The 12,152-nt window shown below is 44.0% G+C and overlaps 1 long non-coding RNA gene across 7 annotated transcripts in view; it reads right to left on the bottom strand.

Moving 5' to 3' along the window:
- LOC132219748 (uncharacterized) overlaps positions 1–12,152 on the bottom strand; it is an 801,764-nt gene that overhangs the window by 543,334 nt on the left and 246,278 nt on the right. For all 7 annotated transcript variants that reach the window (XR_009449597.1, XR_009449595.1, XR_009449596.1 and 4 more), the window contains one exon: positions 11,374–11,441. This is a non-coding gene — a long non-coding RNA (uncharacterized LOC132219748). The remainder of the gene's footprint in view (positions 1–11,373; positions 11,442–12,152) is intronic.

Genomic DNA, 12,152 nt, shown 5'->3' with positions numbered 1-12,152 from the left:
GATAGCCTGCTTTAAGGGTGGAAATCATTCAGTTCCAAAGGAACTGTGAGCAGAGGCACAGAGGCATGAGCCAGCATCGGCTCTCCTGTAAACTGTCGGTTGACGTGGATGCAGAGTCCCTGTGACGTGGATAAGAGACTAGGAGGGGGCAGGGCAACCAGCTAAGGGACAGTTCATTGTGATTCATTGACCATACAACTGACCCTGGGGTGGAAGAGGGAGAAATGATAAATTCGTAGAGCATGCAAACACCGTTTTTTACAATTAAAAAAATCTGCAAAAAAAAAAAAAAAAAGAGAGAGCTAACTGTACATGAAATCCTTCAAAAAACCAAGGCAACACCCAAATGTAAGCTCTGCCTTCCCTCAGGCTAAGGGAAAAGCATAGCTTCCAATTAAGGACTATTTCCAGGCACATCATATTTATTCATTTTATTCATACAGTGATTTACACCTGTTTTTATTTGAAACATCCATTATTTCCCCAAAAGTGAGGAGGAGAAGGGGAGTGCGGAAGCTTGCTGAGCTGAGGGGAAAGGAGCAAGTCACAGATCATTAAATTCAAGAGTGTATTTTAAAGTAAAAAGTCCAACCCAGTTTTTTGGGGGGTTTTTGGTGGGGGGACAGAGGGTCTAACTCCTCATGCTCATATATATGCCTTTGGGCATATTTTCATTCATTTCTATCCTAGGCTTAGTGGCCGAATCCAAAGTAAATAACTAGTATTCACTGGAAAAGTTGATTTCTTTTCATATTAGTTCTCTCTGGCTTCTGTTTGGGGTATTGGCTTTCTGTGGCTGCCATTTTGAAAGTTCTAAAAATAATATGTAAAAACAGCTGATCAGCAGAGAGCAATCCATGGTGAGGAAGACGCTCAGATTCCGTACCTGGAATTGTTGCAATTCTTCCCTCTTGACCGGGCAAGACGCTGGAAGATGCATGTAGCAGAAATTCTTGTCCAGAATCTTGCATGAATTCTCTAGATTCTACTTTCCTATCTGATAAGTGGGACTAGCTTTTGGAGCAAGTTACTTGATGCTCTATCTTGGGTCGGCGACTATAGCTCCTGGACCAAATCCAGCATGCCAATTGTTTTTGTATGGTTGGAGAGCTAAGAATGGTTTACATTTTTGAATCATTGTGGGGGAGGGGATCAAAACTATCACAATGTTTTGTGATGTGTAAAAATGATATGAAATCAGATTTCATTGTCCACAAATAAAATTTTGCTGACATACAGCCACCACCATTCATTTACCTACTGTCCCCAATGCTTTCCAGTATGTCTGTGTTTGTTCAGCCTGCTGTAACGCAACACCACAGACCTGGTGACTTAAACAACAGAAATGTATTTCTCACAGTTGTGGAGTGTGGGAAGTCCAAGACCTAGGTGCTGGCAGACCCAGTGTCTGGTAAGATACCTTTTCCTGGTGCATAGATGGCTATCTTCTTGCTGTGTCCTCACATGGTGAAGAGCAGAGAGAGAGATCTAGTCTCTTAATCTTTTTAGAGGCACCACCCTTATGGCCTCACCTAAACCAAATCACCTCCTAAAGGCCCCACCATCATATTGGGGGGAGGGAGGGTAGTGTTTCAACATATGGACTTTGTGGGGGACAAGGCATAACACACTGCAATGGCAGAGTTCAGGAGCTGCAACAGAGACATTATTTCTGCTATGTGGATCTTCAAGTGTCCTGCCCAGTTAGCCTAGCGCCTAACAAATTGACTGACTGTTTACAACAGCCCTATGAGTGAGTTACCCTTTTCCCACGTGAAGAGAGTGAAGTACAGCAGTGAGTTGTTCAACTTAACTATCACACAGCTAGTAAGTATGGTCAGGATCCCCACTGCCCAGACAGACTCCAAGAGGAACACTATCCTACATAATAAAAGCCTAATATGCTAAGTGTCTGGTCGTCCATTCAACCAATCAAAGTGTAATATGCTAATGATATGCTAAGGCCACTCAACTGCTCACTATGATGTGCACTGACCACCAGAGGGCAGATGCTCCAACTGGTAGGTTAGCTTGCTGCTGGGGTCCGGCAGACCGGGACTGAGTGAGATGGGCCAGACATGCCCTGGAGCCCTCCTGCGGTCCTTCCCCGGCTGGCCAACCTCCCGTGTCCCTCCCTGGCCCTGATCATGCACTGTTGGGGTCCCTCGGCCTGGCCTGTGCCCTCTCACAATCCAGGACCCCTCGGGGGATGTCAAAGAGCCAGTTTCAGTCCTATCCCGCAGGCCAGGCCAAGGGACCCCACTGGTGCACCAATTCGTGCACTGGCCTACTCTATATAATGGTGTCTCCCTAATAGTCTGTGCTGATCCTCCAAGTCAACACTCAAAACCCTTTGAATAGGTTTGAAGTTGAAGTCCAATGGCCTCTGAGAAGTCTTTCTCCACTATTTCAGCCTCTATTACAGTAGTCCCCCTCATCCTGGTTTTGCTTTCTGTGGTTTTAGTTACCTGCAGTCTACTATGATCCTAAAATATTCAATGGAAAATTCCAGAAGTAAACAATTCATAAGTTTTCAATTGCATGCCCTCTGAGAAGCATAAAATCTCTCACCATCCCATCTGTCCCACCCAGGGTGTGAATCCTCTCTGTTCAGTGTATCCATGCTGTATACAGTACAAGCTTGTCACAAGAAAGATGGGGGTGATGTGGGGTGAAGTTGGACAGCTGGAAAACTGCTGTGAGTCCCTGTTGCCAAGCAGAATAAAGCAGTCCAAGGGACATGAACCTAATACTTTGTGAATTATAAACCCTTAAAGGTAACTGATTAGACCAGTTCTAAAAACTTATATCTTGATATGTTTCCTTATTCATCATTTCTTAAATTTTAGGAAAATAATATAGTGTACACAAAGAAATTCTGAAATACCCCAGCAGAGACTATAGCGGGACAACATCTGAAACCCAAGAGAGTATATCGTAACTCATTGAGAAGGTAAAACAAAGAAAGTTCATGTGGCTGATTCACATGTCGACTTGTTAAAACTGTCACATGAGGAACTCCACAAAGTTGGGTGGGGCTCAACTCGATTGGTCTAGTTGAAACAGAGGGGGAAGTGAAAGTCAAAGGGGAGAATGAGACATTGATTTAGGGTAGAAAAAATACATTATTACAAATGATCTGGTTGTTTTTCAAACTCCTTAAGATCTGTGTTTTACAGAAGAAATCTCGGACAGTTCGGTGGGCGGCCACGAAGACACACTGCTCAGGTCTCCTGCGATGCGTAGCCCAGTTGACTGATGTCCCAGACACTACTGTGTCCAAACCAAGGCCACACCTCCCTCAGGCTGCTCCCTGTCAGTGACTAAGCATGGGAAGGGAGCTAGTCCAGGGCCACGTCTGTGAGACACGGAACTGCTCTTGTGGGCAATTTTAAAAAATATTTTTTTATTGATTTCAGAGAGGGAGAAAGAGATAGAAACATCAACGATGAGAGGCTGCCTCCTGCACACTCCCACTAGGAATCAAGCCTGAAACCCAGGCATGTGCTCTGTCCAGGAATCGAACAGTGACCTCCTGGTTCATAGGTCAACACTCAACCACTGAACCATCATGGCCAGGTGGCAATTTTGGCTCAAGAACTCGCATCGACCTAGCCAAATACTAAATTTTAGAAGTGCATTCCAACCTGAGACTCTTTTGCTCCTTCTTCCTTTCCTTTCACAGGTGTGGGACCTGCATCCTATCTGAAGGCCCTCCTTGCCTCCTCCTACTTCCTCCCTCTTTCTTCATAGGTATTCCCTCCAGGAAATTTCTTGGGAATCTAATCCCGTCTTAGTGTGTGCTTCTCCAAGGACCTGAACTTCCACATTAGTCCATTCGGACTTCCAGGTGATCAAGTAAGAGCCATTTTTAATATTTCCTCTTACATTTAGTTTGATTTTTATTCAGGGAATTGGAAAGAACTGATCAGGAAAGAAAAATCATTCTCTTATTCCTTGACCCAGGAAACTTCTAGCATCTGAAAGAACTCTCAATAAAGACCACAATAAAATCATTTCATCTTTTACTCTGAAATAACCAACTAACTGACATGGGTGGCTATTTACATGCTTATTTTAGGGATCAGGAGTCCCAGAACGGTGAGGTGACTTGCCTGTGGTGATGATGTGCGGATAGGCATGGTAAAGACCAAATTGCCCAGCTCCTAATCTTCCACGTTCTCTATGCTGCCATGTTATCTACTAGTATATCCATGGTTCACCGCCAACTGCAGGAGAGGATCAATTCAGGCAACCTGAGGTGACCATTTTAAGTGACATGATCAGACAATCCAACCCAAAGAACCTCATTACTGCAAAACAAATAGACATCAGTTCCTTGGGTATTTCTTAACCACCCTTAATTGACAGGGTAGAGTTATTTTTAGCAACCTGAAAGGCCCCATCAGGTTCAGAATATAATGCCGGTGCCCAGCACGATGCCAAGAATACAAATGGTGCCTCACCACTCCTGGCTGACTGTTGTTGGATAGACTGTCATTGTGTCTCCCACATGGCATCATCCACTTCTTAAAGATGACAACTACAGCTATCTTTGTAAAAGGTGCTCATTTCAAGGGCAGCCTGGAGACTAACATGCTGACCAAAGCAATTAGAGGTGGCATGTACTGCATCCTTACTTTGTTGCAGACACTGTGCCAAAACTACCCTCCACCACTGCCCCATTTTTCAGGTGAGTAAATGGAGGGTTAGAGATAGTGAGTATTTTCCCAGTGTGTCACAGCCATTAAGTGACAGGCATCAGATTCAACACAGATTAGACGACCACTCTGTCAGTCTATCTTCTTCCTAGGGAGACCCCAGAATTGAGCATAAAATTCCCCATTTTGGCCCAACAATGGGCGTCAACAAGACTGACATCATGAAGGGTTCAGGATTATAATTTATTCAGAGAAATATTTTTCAGTGTTTCCTTTAAACCAGATTAATAATGTGATACCTAGAAAGGGTGTCTAGACTTTTTGAGCTATGACTTAAGTGGAAAAGGTTTATAATTATCTCATTAAATGCTTGTTAACGAATACTTCCAAGGTTTTGCTGCATTTAAACCATTTCTCTTTAACGTTTTCTGAAGATCCCTATTATTTTGTTGGCATGCTAATAGTGGGGCGTGAACAGTCATAGGAACTGCCCAGGGAGAGGATTAAAGGAAGCATACTGTCTTGATTTCCAGTATTGCTGAGGATGGGCATGGTCAGGCCTATGTGTGTGTAGATAGATAGATAGATAGATAGATAGATAGATAGATAGATAGTTGGATAGATAGATACATAGATAGATAGATAGATAGATAGATAGATAGATAGATAGATAAGATTATCAGTTGTGCAAGAAAATGCTGAAAATATAGGATACTAGAGAAGGAGAAAAAAAGGGGGTCAAGTTTAGGTGGGGAGGTTGGTTTATTAAATTATGAAAATATAAAACATTGAAGTCTGCTCTGGCTCTTAGGGAGCTATGTTTTTTGCAGGGATGGATACCTGGGCAGAAACTGGAGGAGATACAAGTATGTATTAAGAGGAAGGTGTGAAAGATCAAAATACCGAGCTAACATGAATGCATTCACTGAAATCTCTTCACGCTCTTCTGAGAGGGGAAGCCCCTTCCTAGCTTTGGCACACGCCCCTCTTTCTGCATGTGTCACCTGGGTGATTTCTGGTTCCTTCTAGGCATCTCTAGATGGGCATGTTCATTTTCTGCTAACAGCAGAAACATGGGGGAGTATTGATAAGATCAACCCTCAGGGTGTTTTTCTCCAGACCTCATCATGGCCCTTACTCCACAGTTGATTCTAAAACAGCTCCAACCCCCTTGAAAGTCCTTGTTGACAGCCTTGCCCCACACTCTTTCCTAAGGACCATGTTAACATGAACACTCCTAGAATTTCAACTTCCAAAAAGGACGTCAGAGACAGGCCTCTTTCTACCCTCACCGTGCCTTTTGTCCTCTTTGGAGAGGCATAGGCCTATAGTGGTCAACATGAGGAGACAGTCATCTGTGGAATGGTACCATGAAGTCATCCTAGTCTCCTTTCTGCCCTTCTCTGAACCCCTCCCCTAACCTTTATCCGCTCCTGTGACCATCATCCTACTATTGTCTTAATTCTTCCCCTCATTCCAGGTTATCTTTTCAGGGGAAGATTATGACTGGGGAGAATTTCTCATGAGTCAGAGGGAGTCTCTGAAATGTTTAGGACTCACCTAGGAGGCAATGCGGGGTGACATTCTGTAGAAATAGGCCTGGGTTTGAGTTCATTGTTTGTCGCTATTTGCATAACCTTGGCCATGTCACCTAACCTCAGTGAGCTTTAGTGGATAAACAATACCTGTTCTACAAACACAGCGTATTCTTGGAAGGGCGCTGGCATGTCACCTCTTCCCACCTTCTCTTATCAAATCCTGTCTCTGGAGAGATTCTGTTTCTACTCTACTCCCTCGGGTGTGGTCCACAACCTAAAACAACAGTACCTCTAGGAGAAACATCTTCCCAAGACGAAGCTCACCCGGTGCCCACAGTGTTCTATGTAAGTCCCTTCTTTCCTCGGAGCACAGCAGTATAGCAGACTCGAATATATCAGTACAGGTTACACGGGAAGGCTGCTACAGCCCAGATAGCTATGCCTACCTCCAGAGTTTCTGCCTCAGTAGGTCTGGGGTGACAAGCTGCTGGTCAGAGGACCACTTTGAGAACCACGGGCATTGTCCCAGTCTGTCAAGTATTTGCAGAGTCAGGATTAAGCACGCTAGCTGCCTCAAGTCAATTCCCAGCTCTAATTCTTTCCAGCTGTGCAATCTGGAACACGTCAATCTCTCCAAGCCTCAGTCTCTCCATCTGTAAAATGGATATAACAATGATGCGTCCTTCACAAGGTTATTGCAAGGAAGAGTGAGCTCCTGCATGTAGAAACTTCAGGAAGTGCTCTATGTTCATAAGTTGTTATGATTCCAGGGGTTCTAAAGCCCCCGGGTCATCTTCTCACTAAGCTGTGCTTCTCAAACCCCAGAAAAAAACAACAACAACATCTATTGTCACTATTGAATGAGTCTGTATCCCAGAGCTGCCCAGAGATGAAGGCAAGCTTCAGAGCACATGAGTAATTAGATAATGACAATGAGCCAAATATACCCAATCCCGGAGGTGGGGGCTGGGAGAAGTGGAGGCTCCCTAGAATCTTCCTGTAGGGAAAGAGCTCAGGATGTGGCATCAAAAGCTCAGAATTTAGATCCAGACTGCCACTGTCTGGCCAGGGAACCTGAGACTCAGTTTCCTCATCTGTTCATGGGGACAATAATGTTCACCTCAAACTAAAGGAGCTGCTAGATTGTTTTGTATGCTGTGGTCCTCCTAGCTGTGAGAAACCCAGCAGCTACCCAAATATTTGTGTCCCTTTCTGTTCCCATCAATTAAGGTGCCAACGCTGATAAGCTGAGCCCAACCAGTGCTCCCTGCCCCCTGGCTGTGCTGCCATCTGGATTCGGTTACTTAACAAACCCTCATTTCTGAGAAAGGCCAGGTCACTCCACTCGAAACCATAGTCCCCGGCCTCAACCTCACCGTGTTTCCAGGGAATGCCATGGGTCTATGTACCCAACTGTAGGTCAGTCCAAAAAAGAAGTGATTAGCAAAGGCTGGGCAGAGTCATGGTCAGCTAGAGCCACAAAACCCACAGGAGACAGAGGTGCATGATAACGTGTCTATTTCCCTTCCTCTCCTCTTTCCTCCAAGAAGTCAATTTCGCCAGTTACTGGACATACCCTGAAAGAAAATCCCACAGGAAAGCAGCACAGATTGTGTTTATCGTTTTGTTCCATTTCTCCTGTTTGCTCAGTAATCCTGGTAAATAGCTTTGTGCAAACAGAAACCTTTTGAAGTCTATTGAGTTCTCTCCCAGGACACTGACACCTCAATCTTCAGGTTTGTGTGTGGGTGGAGAAAGCACTTTGGCATGAAACTTCCTGATCAATGGATGTGTAGCAAAAATGAAAGAACAGCCACTGGTCATTTATTTACAACAGACGCTGACAGTAGCGGTTCCTGGCTGTTGGGGATATAAGAGAACACAAAGCATAGCCTCTGTCCCCATGGATCAATACCTAATCAGGGAACATTCTAGATAACACACAGAATTAACTGCAGAGAATTTGGCCAATGAGTACTGGCTCCTTTTTAAGACATATTGGTCAAAGTGTGAGTACAGGAAGGACAAGTCTTTATGAAGATATCCACCTACTTGTGTGTTCGGGGTTTTTTTTTATTGTGTCAGAAGAAATTATAACTGTAAATCATTTCCAGAAACAAGTAATGGAAGTAGTTCATCTAATTCTTCTAAATTGGCTACACTGAACAGCTATTTGTGTATTTATTCATCCGCACATTTAGTTAACAATATTCTTTGGGCCTTTCTATGTACCAGACACTAGAGATACAGACATGAATCTGACTAGCGCTCTCTCTTCAAGACTTCTCAGTCTAGTGGAGACACATAATTACTGTTGGATGATGAGTTAGGGAAAAGCGAGAATAACAAGATACCAGGGAAACAAAGAGTATGCAGCCCGTGTTATGTGTGTCGGACAATGTGGCTAATGCCTACTGGGGCCGTTGCAAGTGCTTTACATATATTCACGTAAGCTTCACAACAACCCCGCCAGGCTAATATTCTAAGCTCCATCGTACAGGTGGAAAAACTGAGCCACTGAGCCACAAACATATTCAGTTACACAGTTAGTAAGTGCCAGATTTGGGAGCCCAGGTGATTTGTAATGTATGTTGCCTCTCCAACTAAACTCTCTGATGAGCAGTAAGAGATTTGGTGACAGCTCAACTCTGCTATCAGCTAGATCATCTTGCCCTACAAAACCACCCCAACACAAAACCTCTTATGCAATGGGACTTATTCCAGGTGTGAGAGACTCCAGCAAGAGTTTTTCCAAGACTGAGTGCCAAGAAGGGTTACTGACTTCCTTGAGTGGTGGCCAGAGAAGCATCATCATGTAAAACAAAGATAGTAAGATGGAGAGACAAAATATCAGGTTCCTGCCCCAGCCTGGCTCCCTCTGGCCATGTGACCTCTGATAATTTGTTGGATTGCAGGTTCTCCTTTCAGTTCAGTGGGGATATCAATACCAACTTCAGGTCATATTTTGAAGGGCTTGGATATGAGTGGCTTTTAAGCTGCCATATGGATGCTATATATATATTTTTATATGTTTTTATTTATTTCAGAGAGCGGAATGGAGAGGGAGAGAGAGATAGAAACATCAATGAGAGGTAATCATTCATCAATTGCCTCCTGCATGCCCCCTACTACTAGGGATGGAGCTCACAACCTGGGCATGCACCCTGATTGGGAATCGAACCGTGACCTCTTGGTTCATGGGTCGATACTTAACTATTGAGCCACACTGACCTGGCCGGATGCTATGTTTTTTATTATCATTATTTATTCTGTCATCATCAGTTGTTGTCATCATCATCGTTGTCATCAAAGGCTTGGCCCACAAATATATCAAGATGTATTTGTTGAGTGTGAATTAGTCTTAGAGGTCAGAGTCCTAAGCTCAAGGTCATATATTCAGTCCCAACCAAAAACCCTAGAGAGAAAGAGATCCTGGCAGGGTTCGGGTCCGGAAGGGGACATCGACAGAGTTTGCTGACGTAGTATGACCTAGATACTCTGAATGGGCACTTTACAAAGACCCACAGAACTCTGCCAGCTTAGAGTGCCCAAGCTGCCCCACTGACCATCCCTGAATCACCACACACAATGCCATTCAATGATTCTGCGTGGAGCACGTGTCACCACCATTAGCTAAGGTGACAATAAATTCTTTATCAGTATCATTGCAGTTTTATAGCCTTTTCCCTACAGTGTGGGATTTTCAGGTCTTCTTATCTCCCCAGCCCAAGTCACATAACCTGGGCTCTTTTCATTCTTCGGGCTATGCTGTCCAACAACTGGCTTTTCTTGCCTATGTCCATGCACAACACGGGCTGGCATGCTCTGCAGCCTTAGCTCCAATGAACTCTCTGTTTTGTTTGATTTCTAGCCAAAAGCCAGCAGCTCCCTGGGTTTTACTCCCAGTGGCTCAAATAAATAAGCCAAATGTTAATTTGTTGCTCATTGATTACAATTAAGTGCAGAGATGTTGTCACCGGAAATATTAATGTATTTTTAGGAGCCCGCGGTGGCACCATAGTGGTATTAGGTTTTGTTTTGCTTTGGTTTACGGAGGGGAAGAGGGGGAGGGGATGCCCCTTTTTCAATGCCCATTATCTCATTTGATTCTCTGAAGAGCTTGGCAAAGTAGAAAGAACAGGAATTATGATCTGTATGTCACGGGGTGGAGGAGACTGAGCACAGAAAAGTTAAATCTCTTGCCCATGGCCACTCGGCTCAGAAAAAGCTAACGCAGCTAGAACTCGGGCAACCTGACTCCCGGTTCAGCGAACTTGGGAGTGGCTCCATTTCCCATATGTCATCATGTGGGATAGTAATAATTTATATAATATGTTTTCATAGACAATTTCTGGGTTATCCAGAAGGCTTTCCATGTGATCATATATGTCAGTAACATGCTATGTACTGTATCACTCTGTTAGAGATTCACTGTGCTGATTAGCCGATGAAAGCCTCTGAGAAGTCCTGCTGTACAAGGTGTACACATTTTTGTTGTTGTTGCTTGTTTGTTTGTTAATCCTCATCCGAGGATATTTTTCCATTGATTTTAAGGGAGAGTAGAAGAGAGAGAGAAAGACAGAGAGAAACATCGGTGTGAAAGAAACACATCAATTGGTTGCCTCCCGCACAAGACCCCACTAGGGAGGAGCCTGCAACCAAAGTACGTGCCCTTGACTAGAATCAAACCCAGGACCCTTTGGTCCACAGGCTGATGCTCTAGCCACTGTGCCAAACTGGCTAGGGCTACATGTACACATTTTTCATCCAGAATTGTCCGAACACATTCAACCATGAGGAGGCAAGGGCAAAAGCAGAGAGACCATGTGCCAACAACAGGGGCGCTTGGGTACAAAGGAAAACTGCAAGAGTGAGAAGAAAGTGGATCTGGACATATTTCAGGGGCAGAGCCCACCACATTGCTGATGGACAGGATGCAATCAGGGAAACTATCAAAAAGAGAAGGCAAGGAGGAATCGGAGACGTTAGGTCTGAGCAACGATATGAAGAGAATGGCCACTTCCTGCAGGAAGCTCTCCTGGACTAACAACCCCACCCCTCCATTGTAGTCTCTCACTGCACCAGAACCCTTGTCTTCAGAGGCTGCATAGTTTTAGTTTGATCACTGTTGATAAAAATTTTGAAAATACCTGAGCTTATAATGTTTTACTTACTGAAGTCTGCCCTCTACATTCTCAGGTGCCGTATCCATCGATTCAACCAGCCGCAGATCAAAAATGGTCTAAAAAATAAAAGGTTACATTGTTGTTAGGCTTAACTATATGTGGACTATGAAGGCTCACAATGGTTGCATCTGTAATGAACATGTACAGACTTTTTTATTGTCATTATTCACTAAACAAAACAGTGGAACCAGTATTGGCACAGCTCTCACATTGTTTTAGGTATTGTAAGTAATCTAGAGATAATTTAAAGAATACAGGAGGACGTGCATGGGCTATATGCAAATGTTATACCATTTAAAAATATATGTATATATTTTTTTATCGATTTCAGAGAGGAAGGGAGAGGGAGAGAGAGATTGAAACATCAATGATGAGAACGAATCATTGATCGGCTGCCTCCTATATGCCATACACTGGAAATTGAGCCCGCAACCTGGGCATGTGCCCTGACCGGAATCGAACTGTGACCTTCTGGTTCATAGTCTGATGCTCTACCATTGAGCCACGCTTGTTGGGCTGTTATGCCATTTTTTATAAGGGACTTGAGTATCTATAGATGTGGGTATCTCTGGCCGATGCTGGAACTGACCCCTCGTGGATACCAAGAGATGACTGTACCATGTCCCCAGCTTCTAGCACATTGTAGGCACTCAATCAATATTTGCTGAATAAATGAATGAACAGAGACTTGAAAGAAGTAAATGCTTAACAAACTGTCGATCTCCTGTTACTAATCAATCTAGCATGCAGGTATGATTAATATTACC

The sequence above is a fragment of the Myotis daubentonii genome, chromosome 17 (genome assembly GCF_963259705.1).
Source record: "Myotis daubentonii chromosome 17, mMyoDau2.1, whole genome shotgun sequence".
Classification (NCBI taxonomy): domain Eukaryota; kingdom Metazoa; phylum Chordata; class Mammalia; order Chiroptera; family Vespertilionidae; genus Myotis; species Myotis daubentonii.
This window is presented reverse-complemented; position numbering and strand designations above follow the sequence as displayed.